Consider the following 12,833-nt stretch of genomic DNA (forward strand, 5'->3'; position numbering starts at 1 on the left):
AACACAAAGTGCTAATAATTTTTTTTAAACAGTTTTCTCCACTCCATTACAATCCCCTGTGACCTGTGACATGGCATGGTAGTTGCATTTTTTCACTATATATATTGTGAGAAGGTGACAGGCAGAGTGCTGGAGTACAGATATATCAGCCCCAGGTTTCTGACATATGTGTGGTCCAGGGCATCTGGAGTAGGCCTCAGCCCAGTTGTAGGACCTTGGCTCATTACTGGCCCAGAAAAGGCTGCATCTATCTATCTATCTATCTATCTATCTATCTATCTATCTATCTTTGCTTCTATACATGCTTCTATACATTATAATAACTAGAATTGCATTTTATAATGTGATGTTTAGGCCCAATTCACATCTGCGTTCAGGTTTCCGTTCGTGGAGTCTGCTTGGGACCCCTCAAACAGAAACCTATACGCATTAAAAAGCGGTTACTTTTAGGGTCTACAATTATTATACTCTGGGGTCTGAAAAGACGGAATGCCAAAGACGGAAACCACAGAACGGAGACCCGAACGCTAGTGTGAACCTATCGTCACTCATAATTTCCTAATAATGTCCCTAATCTAATAGCTCAATATCGTGCTGCACCCCTCTGAACTATGTAAAAAAATAATAAAACAGAGAAGAGAAGAGAAATGTATACATGAAATAAATCATGGACAGATCCAATGCAAAAACTCTAATACAGTCCTATGAAAAAGTTTGGGCACCCCTATTAATCTTAATCATTTTTAGTTCTAAATATTTAGTTGTTTGCAGCAGCCATGTCAGTCTGATATATCTAATAACTAATGGACACAGTAATATTTCAGGATTGAAATGAGGTTTATTGTACTAACACAAAATGTGTAATTTGCATTAAACCAAAATTTGACCGATGCAAAAGTATGGGCACCTCAACAGAAAAGTGCCATTAATATTTAGTAGCTCCTCCTTTTGCCTCTAGTCACTTCCTGTAGCTTTTAATCAGTTCCTGGATCTTGGATGAAGGGATTTTGGACCATTCCTCTTTACAAAACAATTCAAGTTCAGTTAAGTTTGATGGTCACCGAGCATGGACAGCCCGCTCTCTCAAATGATCTGAAAAACAAAGATTATTCAACATAGTTGTTCAGGGGAAGGATACAAAAAGTTGTCTCAGAGATTTAACCTGTCAGTTTCCACTGAGGAACATAGTAAGGAAATGGAAGAGCACAGGGACAGTTCTTGTTAAGCCCAGAAGTGGAAGGCCAAGAAAAATATCAGAAAGTCAGAGAAGAAGAATGGTGAGAAGAGTCAAGGACTATCCACAGACCACCTCCAAAGAGCTGCAGCATCATCTTGCTGCAGATGGTGTCACTGTGCATCGGTCAACAATACAGCGCACTTTGCACAAGGAGAAGCTGTATGGGAGAGTGATGAGAAAGAAGCCGTTTCTGCAAGCATGCCACAAACAGAGTCGCCTGAGGTATGCCAAAGCACATTTGGACAAGCCAGCTTCATTTTGGAAGAAGGTCCTGTGGACTGATGAAACGAAGATTGAGTTGTTTGGTCATACAAAAAGGCGTTATGCATGGCGTCCAAAAAAAACAGCATTCCAAGAAAAACACTTGCTACCCACTGTAAAATTTGGTGGAGATTCCATCATGCTTTGGGGCTGTGTGGCCAATGCCGGCACCGGGAATCTTGTTAAAGTTGAGGGTCACATGGATTCCACTCAGTATCAGCAGATTCTTGAGAATAATGTTCAAGAATTAGTGACGAAATTGAAGTTACGCCGGGGATTGATATTTCAGCAAGACAATGATCCAAAACACTGCTCCAAATCAACTCAGGCATTCATGCAGAGGAACAATTACAATGTTCTGTAATGGCCATCCCAGTCCCCAGACCTGAATATCATTGAACATCTGTGGGAAGATTTGAAGCGGGCTGTCCATGCTCGACGACCATCAAACTTAACTGAACTTGAATTGTTTTATAAAGAGGAATGGTCCAAAATCCCTTCATCCAGGATCCAGGAACTGATTAAAAGCTACAGGAAACGACTAGAGGCAAAAGGAGGATCTACTAAATATTAATGTCACTTTTCCGTTGAGGTGCCCATACTTTTGCACCGGTCAAATTTTGGTTTAATGCATATTGCACATTTTCTGTTAGTACAATAAACCTCATTTCAATCCTGAAATATTACTGTGTCCATCAGTTATTAGATATATCAAACTGACATGGCTGCTGCAAACACCAAAATATTTAGAACTAAAAATGATTAAGATTAATAGGGGTGCCCAAACTTTTTCATAGGACTGTATGCATCAGACATCATCAATAGGTCAAGTGTACAGTAATACAGTGGTAAATCTAATCCCCATATGTATTGGCTCTCACGGAGGCTTCTTCAGAGGGTTCCTTTGAAAAGTCCTTTGAAATTGTATTGCAACATCACAATTCATGGACTATTTCTAATGGTTTGCATGAGAAATAAAACGAATGTACATTAAAGGGAATTTATATTTGGGGGTACGCATTTTAAACTAAGAAGACATTGGAATACCCTTTAGAAAGACTACTCTACTCCTTCCATTGGATCAGTCCTGAAATGTGTTCCCCCTGTGCTCCGAGCAAGGGATCGTACATTATCTCCCGAAACGCGTAAGCTCTGGGTTTTTTTACATGTTTGGATCCATGTTTCATGTATGTTTTTAATCAGCAAATGAGTAAAAGTTAAATTTTAAATTTTTGGCATGCTGGAGTAGACTTTTTTCTTTATTATGTACTTGCCAACCCCGTGAAACAGTTCGGGGCTTTCTCCGTGCAGCCTCTCTTTGCTGTTCATGTGGACTTTATTTCTTTGTGGTTGAGCTTCACCATAAATCCTGTTGTATTATCAATGTATTTATCCCACCTTTTAGTACATATAAATTATTTCGAAAAAAATAAGATATACTAGTTTCCCTATAATCAGAAGTTTTGCTTTATTTTTTAACTACGGTATTCCTGTGGCTTCCAAAATTCCAAATTTAATACAAGTGCTTAATAACTAGCACTTTTATTATTAAAACAATAGTAGGTTTCATATGGAAATCCACCATAGAATTGGGATGTTTTATTCATGAATTCCAAATTACAACCCTTGTAATAATTAAACTTTAGTAAATGATTATAAGAGGAATTTCGGTGTTCTAGATATATGGACGGCCATTCTCACAGTGTTCAGCTTCATATTAATTACTGACCCTGAAAATGTTGCAGTAGGTTCTTACTTTACTTAAGAATTATTTAAAAAAATTAACCTTGAGACTTTGGAGAAGCAGAGCATATTGTAATGAAACATTCCTAGACATACACACAGTATTTGTAAGACACAAGGTTTCCAAAATACGTTGGCTAGGCACATAGGCAACTATGTTGAGGCTAGGTTCACACCTGCACCTGGATTCCATTTGGGGATTCCATTTCCCATTCCACTTGTTCACTTCATGGAGCAAAAAATTATAATTTTCTGTTTGATATTCACCATTATGAAATTTTGCTAAAAAAAAATATATATATATAAAGCCAATTTTTGAAAGGAAAGACCAGGCCATTAGTTTTAGGATAGCAGACAGAGTTCCAGGCCAATAGTGAGAACCAGTACTAGATACACTGATCAAAATGGTAAATACAGCACACCTCGGGCTGCACCAACTCCATACCCACAGTGGTGTTCACCAGAGCCCCAGATGGTGGGGATGGACTTGGCGGCACTGCCAGTCAGAGTGGTACTGGACGGGAAATGCCAAACACTCAGCACCACAAATCACAGTAGAACCAGAAACTGGGAACTCTTACTAGCAGATCTTCAGGGTGTGGTGCAGGTCCAGGTCCAAGGAACCAGAAGATAACGGCGGGCGGTGATCAGCAGGTGCCAGCAGAGAGCCAAAGTGTAGTCATTCAGTCCGATTAATCAACAAGAGGGTAGCACAATACAGAGAGTAAGAGGGTAATCCAGAGGGAAGGTCAGGCAGGCCGTGTCAGTAACGGAACAGTCAGAGCAGTACAAAAACGGGTTCAGGAAGCAGAGATCTACAGGCAAGCCAGGGTAATAATCAGGAGCAGGCACAGTACACAAATCAGGAGGAAAAAGGCAGAGTCAGAGGTCAAAGCAAGGGTCAGAAAATGAGATAACAGACAATATCTTACTTAGCGTACTATCAGGAACCAGGTAAACTAAATAGCCAGCGGAGCAAGAGCCTATCCTTAAACAGGCTGCGGGCCACCGCTAGGCCTAAAAAAAACCTGAAGTCCCCTGACTGGCTCAGGAGGAGACATTGCTGTGGAGGTTCTGGCTTGCCACTAGAGAGATAAAGACCGAACACAATATATACACAACCAGATATAGGCCTAAGTTCAATGCACAGGTGCCCCTGGTAAAACCATATAGCCCTATCCACATTATGTCCTTACCATAACAAATGCTAAGATAAACGAAACAGACAAGGTAAGTATGACATCTCTATCTAATATAAATCAGCAAAAACCATATACCAATTATATATCAAAAAGGAATCTTTATTAAATATCAACAATTATGTGGACATACATGAAGAAAGAGAATTTGCAAGTACAGGGTACTAAAGTTGGAGGATAGGGTACCAGATGTACTAGGTCCCCCAAATGGTTACTGCACAGCATGTAGAAGTATAGCACAATATAGAAAATAGCAGTATGCATAAATAATCAAAGGGTCAATGCCTATGTACATACAGAGTAATGTTAATATATGAAGGGAAACCTACAATGAGTGTATTGGGAAACTCCCATAGGAACCCAGAACCATGCTCTTAATAGGTCATATAGGGTGAGTATATATCCATAATGGAGTCAAAATAAAATAGAGCAAATGGCTCAAGGCTTACCCATATAGACAGCGTAGTGCAGCACAAACCGGGGACCGGTCCCTATGCTCCAACGTCCCAACGCGTTTCGGCGCAGAGGCCTTCGTCAGGGGGATATGACAAGGGGGTCTATGAGCCTAGTATATATATGCCGGCATATAAGTGAGATACGCCCATCAAGTCCAGCTGTGCCGCGTTTGGATAGTATGAACAGGAACTAAATAACGGGAGCTCAATGTCGGCGCATGTAACAAATGTCCGCCCACCGAGTCACATGATGACAGAGCCAGAAGCGTGTAAATGGAACGCAAAGCACAGCGTCACGCCTCATTGTGAGCCGGCAAATGTCATGTGACTCGTGGCTTCAAGGCGCACATGCGCACTGAGCAACCGCAGTTCCGTAGAGTCTATTGTAGCCTGCGCAGCGGATTAGATGGAACAAAACTACTGAACCTTTGTGACAGGGGAATAGTAATCGCGTGCAAGGATACAATAAGTGAAAAAGGGTTCTTATGCCCATCAGTGTTTATAGAGTGAGAACTTTAGCACATATAAAAAACATTCTGTACATATGACAGAGAAGGTAAGGGATAAAAAGTACAAGCATAAATATATATGACAAATTGTGATTGTTATTCATATTATATCACAGGAAAAGCCACATAAAGTGACCATACTTAGAATAAAAATCGTGATAAAAATACTTCATAATAAATATATCCTGGAAGCAGCAGGTAAGAAATGCTCAACTGTCCCAATATTTTCTAACAATGAAAAAAACTATAATGTGAATATATGTTGTTTGTGGATGTAGTTCGAGTAGATATCTCAGTGGAGTCATGTTGCGGCATCTCGATATATCTAGGAGAACTTAGAAAAATATATAGATTAGTAATCAAATTATAAAAAAAAAAAGAAAAAAAGAAAGAAAGGAAAAAAGGAAGAATAGTAATGAAAAAGAAAATCCACCCCACCAATCAAGATAACAAAGTAATAATTAAACCAAAATCATAAGTAAATTATAAAAAATAATAAAATTAAAATTTTATTTTAAAAGAAATAAGTACCAGAACAGCGTCCAGATGTTCTTCACAGGAAAGAAGCAAAACCAAGGGTCTCGTTAAGGCCAATAGGGGTGAGGGTACCAAGTCTCCATATCCATTTAGTTTCCATCTGCATAAGTCTTTTTTTGAGGTTGCCACCTCTAATATTATTTGGTATGCAGTCAATGCCACGGACTCGTAACAACGTGGGGTCACTGTCGTGGAATAAAGAGAAATGTCTGGCAATGGGTTTAGGTCTATTTGTGATCTCATCTGCATTAGCGGCAATATCACGTACATGTTCTCGTACACGTACTTTCAGTTCACGGGTAGTTAACCCGATATATACTTTGTTGCAAGGGCATGTAGCATCGTAGATAACGTATCTTGTACCACAGCTAATCCTATGTTGGATCTGGTAGATTTTATCACCTTTTCCATTATAAAAGTTAGAAGTTCTCTCTATATTGGTACAAGCGACGCAATGGCCACATGGAAAACAACCTGTTTTAGGAGGACCTACCCCAAAAATTCTGGAGTCCCCAGGATCATAATGGCTCCGGACTAGCATGTCTTTTAAATTCCGTGCTCTGCGGGAAGCTACACTCGGAACAGGAGAAACATATTTATTTAATATTGGATCTCCATGTAAAATAGGCCAAAACTTTTTTAATATCTGAAACATCTCATTCCAACGGGAGTGATATTTTGTAATAAAACGTACCATTTGAGAACTGTGTGGTTCTTGTTTGGATGAATGGATTAGCTCAGAACGTGGAGTCTTTTTAGCCCTGAAGTAGGCTTTTTTAATTGAACGATGACTGTACCCGCAATCGCTAAACCGTTGTTTTAGATCGTGTGAGAATTTTTCAAAACCAGAATCGGTCGAACAAACCCGCCGCATCCACAGGAATTGTCCTATTGGTATTGCCTTGATGACCTGTGGAGGATGAGATGAAGAGGCCAACAAAAAGGAATTAACTGCAGTTTCTTTCCTATAAATTTCTGTCTGTAAATTATGTGATATGTCTCTATACAAACAAACATCTAGGAATTCAATTTTGGACTCATCACAGTGGTATGTCAAGTGAATGTTTAAATCATTTGCATTCAGTCTAGTGACAAAGTCCTCAAAGTCAGATCTATCACCCCCCCAGACGATCAGGATGTCATCTATGTACCGCATCCAAGAATGGATGCGGCACACCGACGAGTCCCGATCGTCTGGGAGGAGGTCCCTCTCCCACAGCCCCAGGAACAGGTTAGCATATGAGGGGGCACATGCCGCCCCCATTGCTGTTCCCTGGAGCTGTAGGTAGAAGGACCCCTTAAACGTAAAAAATTGTGTGTAAGAATGTATTCCAAGAGTGTAATGATGAACTCACATAAATCAGATGGAAAATTACTTGTATCCAGAAAAATCTAGTTGCTCTCAGGCCATCAGCGTGACAAATATTCGTATATAAGGACTCTACATCACAGGTTATCAAAAGTGTATTTTCATCCAAGGGAAGGCCATCAATACGTTTCAAAAGATCACTTGTGTCACGTAAGAAAGAGGGTAATGTTTCCACAAGTTGTTTTAAGTAGAAATCAATGAATCGACATACATATTCAAATGGACCATTTATACCGGAAATTATCGGTCTGTCCGGCGGTGTAGTTGAATTCTTATGCACTTTCGGTAAAAGATAGAGTGTTGGTACCGATGGATCTTCCACTCTTAGACTGTTAAAAATTTCTCTAGATATGATGTTTCTCTCTAAAGCTGACTGAAGGATATCGTCAAGCTCTCTGCAAAAGGTAGACATAGGATTAAATGTTAATTTTTTATAATATTTAATATCCCTCAGTTGTCTAAAAGCTTCTGCTTCATACATAGTAGTAGGCCAGACTACCACATTTCCGCCTTTATCGGCGGCCTTAATTACAATGTCATTTTTCTGACTAAGGGATCTCAAACCATCTCTTTCGTCTTTGGAAAGATTATCATGCCTGATATATCCTGGTATTTTTTGAAATTCCTGAGAGACATGACTTTTGGATATGGGATGTCCCTCACTCCTTCCTAAAACCACCCAAACTACAGTAAGTATTGACTTTGGAATAAATGCACAAAACACTTTATTTTGGGTGTCAAAATGGCCACAGCTTTATTAAACTCACAGAAGTAAAATAATGACAGAAGGAGTCAGGTGAAGTGCTAGACCATTGGGATTCACGAATACTGTGAGATCCCCAGCTGTCTGACATACAGCACCCGGCCAGACAGCAATAAATAAATAAAGGGGGCGGCACGCTCCGGCTTGCAATTCTAGCAGAGCCAGTACACTTTAAGGGCACCAACGACCCTGTGCTTAACCACTGTGCCCGCCCCTGGATGACGTTCCTATTCCGACATCCTTCAGGCTGGCCATTTCCAAAGCTCAGCCTGTTCACCACCATGAGGTTTAACCTCCTCTATTAGTTAAAATAAGTCCACAATAACTTGCCTGCAACTTCCACCTGACTCCTCAACCGCCACAGAAGAGGCCATTTGACACCTTAAATGGACTCGACCGCCACCAAACTGATTAGGAATGCTCTAGCCTCTAGAAAACTTATATACCACAAGTCTCCATACCATCTTCCCTACAGTACAATACAAGCTATGAATGTGGCTACAAAATGCAGTTCGAAACTACTAAAAAGAAATAGGACTACAATACTGAAATTTCCATAAACCAGTATACACGGGGAATACCGCCATACCACAAAAAAGTAATTGCCAACCATTTCTGCACTTAAGTATATACTTCCCCCTTATGAGGTGTGAGGTCCCACTTATGGTGGCAACTATATACATATGATATAGATGTATATACCACGTACGAAATAACACCTCTGCAAGGAACTGCCACTAAAACTAGAACTGTCGATTTAGCTCCATTGGCAACCCTATACACTGCCGGGAAAGACATGGAGAGTTCAAAGAAGGGTAGAGAAAATTACTTGCTGTGCGTCAGCTTCACCAGATACTACAGCAACTCCAGGGGACTTACTGTATTGAAATAACTCACCATCGTTGTTTGATGGGTGCCAAGCACATCAACAATAAAACAAGCCATTAAATGATGCTTAGCATGATGAGAATAAGCCCATGATCAGCTCGAGATACAGAAGTCTGTGAAGGCAGCGTGAGACCCTTTCCCGTCATCTCTCATTCATTGTCAGAGTACTTGATGACCTTTACCCTTAGCCGCATGCACCGACCCAAGGGCACCCAAACCGAAATTCGAGACTGAAATTCTCTTCTTTGCTGGACATGAGCCAGCACCATCCTGATGCTGCCCGTTCCGCAAGGGGGGGGGGGTTGCAGGCCTATATAGCTCCTGCTCGCAGAGCATGTGGTCATCATAGTAAGCAGTGCTGGGTTCCATTCGCTAACTGGCTGCGATAGACACTCTACTGCAACAATGGCAGTATCAAACTGTTGGCAACCTTAAGAGAATATAAGTTGGTCAATATAAGCGGTCAAATACCTTCACTAAGATAAGTACAAATCAACAGAAAGGGTCCTTGAAGCTATAGATTGTTATCAAAAACATGCCCCCTTTTTTTTTTTTTTTTTTTTTTTAATAAATATTTTTCTCTCACTCTCCAGCCGCAACCAGCACCAGCTCGGAGGGCTCAATTTAGTGCACAGGCATGTGAAAACTGATAGCCATGACCCTAGGGATGTACCCTAACAGGGTCTTCTTAAAATTAATTGGTTTGCCATAACCAGGGGTCCATACCTTTGATGGTTACCCCTCCACACCAGGGGGCCATACTTCCGATGGCTACCCCTCCACACCCAGGGGGCCATACCTCCGATGGTTACCCCTCCACAACCAGGGGGCCATACCTCCGATGGTTACCCCTCCACACCCAGGGGGCCATACCTCCGATGGTTACCCCTCCACAACCAGGGGGCCATACCTCCGATGGTTACCCCTCCACACCAGGGGGCCATATCTCCGATGGTCACTTCTCCACACCAGGGGGCCATACCTCTAATGGTCATCCCTGCACTGGGCTACACCCGAGGTGGTTGCCCATTATTGGCCAAATTATAAGTAACTTCAAGGACCCAGTAAAAAAAAAGAAAAATATTTAATGTCAATGGTGCAAATTATATTGCACAACAATAAGATAAGATAAGATAAGATAATCCTTTAATAGTCCCACCTTGGGGAAATTTCAGCGTGTTACAGCAGCATAGTAATACAGATACAGGATAATACAGAGTAATATGTTACAGACGTAGACACAGATAAGCTGAGAAGAGAAGATATACTAGGAGTCCATGGCAGCTAAGGAAAAACAGAAGAGAAAGAGGAAGACCTCATGGTCATCCTCATAATCATTAGTTCTCTGTGCGGAGAGCTCTTCGTTTGGTCTGATGTAGATTATACAGCCTGGTCGTGGTTGGAAGGAAGGACCTGCGATAGCGCTCCTTCTCACACTTGGGGTGAAGCAGACGGTCGCTTACAGTGCTGCCAAGTCCCATCAGGGTCCCATACATGGGGTGGGATTTGTTCCCCCGCATGGAGGTCACCACAGACAGTATCCTTCTGTCACCCACCACCCACCACCAATAGCTATAGTTTAGGATTATATTTAAAAAAATAAATTAATAAATAACTATATTACATTCTGTTAAACACGCGTGATCAAGCTTGTTAGTGTATCGCAAACAACCTGTTACACAGTGGCTTGTAAGCACTTGTGTGTGTCTCAGTCCTAAGCCACCAGGCCCTTTAGGGTTACATAATAAGGCAAGGCCAGTGATAGTAACAAAGTAAAACACCGGTCTAAAAATTGGAGATCCAGACACACATGGTCATCTCTTCTACCTGTACTAGATCACTCAGCTAGTTAGACATGTATGTACAGTATTGTACTTATGTTGGGACTATGCATGCAAATCCCTTTACATATATATTCATACAGCACCATGAAATTAAAGGCTCTAAAAGAAATATAACTTATAAGAACTTAACTTAAAAGAAAGAATAACTTACATGGCTCACCCCACTGTTTAAGCAATAATATTAAGTAATACCAGCTCCAGAATAATTCTGACCCATGTAGGTAATACGGAAAAACTTAGCAGCTGTCAGTGGGTACATTATACTGTTATAGTACACCACTGAGAAATAACCCATCACATAGTATATGACATGGGACCGGCTGCATTATATGATGTAACATATAATAATGGTAATCTATATACTTATTTGGATACAGACTGTAAATGCTCCTAAATGAAGGGCTACACGGGAAGACTAAGAAATACAATAATCCGATGCATTATTTGTCTGATATCCATTGTCTAAATGTGTTGGGCCCTAATACGGAGGTCATAAATAGAGCATTAGATGCCATATAAGGAGGAGGAAATAATAACACAAGCACTTAACTATTCCGGATACAAACCCCTTCCTGTTGAGGGGGAGGTCCTTGGAGCTACAAAAGTCTGGCTGCCAATCTGTTCCACCACACTAAATTACCCCCAGCCGCAAGCACTGGCCCAGGAGCACCATAACACCCAGAATGGCAGATACCACATATAATAACCCACTCCCCTGGACACCACCCAGCAGGAGCCCATAGACCAGCTAGACCAAGGTAAATTAATATTAGGGGAAACTAACCACCATGTTTCCCCACCTCCGAAAATTTCAACCAACTCCAAGGACCCCCTCACCCCCCCAATTAAAATTAACCTTTATACAGTACCTTCTATAGGAAGGGTTAATAGTAATACAAGCACTAAACTTCTCTGAATACAAACCCCTTCTCATGAGGGGGAGGTTCTTGGAGCTACAAAGTCCTGGCCGCCAATTTGTTCCACCACCAATTTACCCCCAGCCGCAAGCACTGGCTCAGGGGCACCATAACACACAGAATGGCAGTTTTCCATATATAATAACCCACTCCCCGGGACACCACCCAGCAGGAGCCCAAAGACCAGTCAGACCAAGAGAAATAATCCCAGGGGAAACCAACCACCATGTTTCCCCACCGCTTACAATTTCAAACAACTCCAAGAACCCCTCACCAACGGTATAGCCAGTATACACAGTATGACCTGTATACAGCCCTGAGAAATTACATAAAAATGATTAACTTTAACTTATCCCCAGCATGATAAGTATTAGCACAGAAATGGAGGATATACAGTACAGGGATTACAGTGCAGCCTCCATTACCCTCACCACACTGTACCAGGCTGTCCCTCTCTCACCACAGTGACCTCTCAGCTCCACCATAGAGAGCCCCTCAGTCCCCTGGACTTATGTACAATCTGCATTAATTGACTGTATATATCTTGAGGTAATACTGAAGTATACATTATATATCAGCAGTGTGTGACATGAGGGGACTCTGTGACTATATATAACCTGAGGTAATACTGCAGTATATATGATATATCTGCCATGTCTACAGTGTGAGGTAAATATGAGAAACCAAACCACAACACAAACACGCATATATCATTGATTGCGTGTATCTCTTATACCTGTTATGGGCCCTACAAAAACCTGTCCTTACCACACAACTAAGAGCAATAAACAAAAAACAAGGTAAGTATGACATCTGATGTGCAAATGTTGTAGCATCAATACACATGATATAATGTTAAAATTCCACAATTTTATTAAACAACAATATACAAAATACAAAAACAATATGGACAATGTCTGGACGAAAAAGTACAGATACAGAAAGCTGGGTATTGCGAAGTGCCAGCTAGGAAGCTGGTCCCTGGAAGTACTACTAAGTTATTAAGAAATAAAAGGTATGTGTAGCCAGTATATAGTCTCACCTGAGACACACTGATTGTACAAAAACAATTCACATGTGTGGCATTATCTTGAAACCAGATTGATGCAAG

The sequence above is a fragment of the Leptodactylus fuscus genome, chromosome 4, assembly GCF_031893055.1.
Source record: "Leptodactylus fuscus isolate aLepFus1 chromosome 4, aLepFus1.hap2, whole genome shotgun sequence".
In the NCBI taxonomy this organism is placed as follows: domain Eukaryota; kingdom Metazoa; phylum Chordata; class Amphibia; order Anura; family Leptodactylidae; genus Leptodactylus; species Leptodactylus fuscus.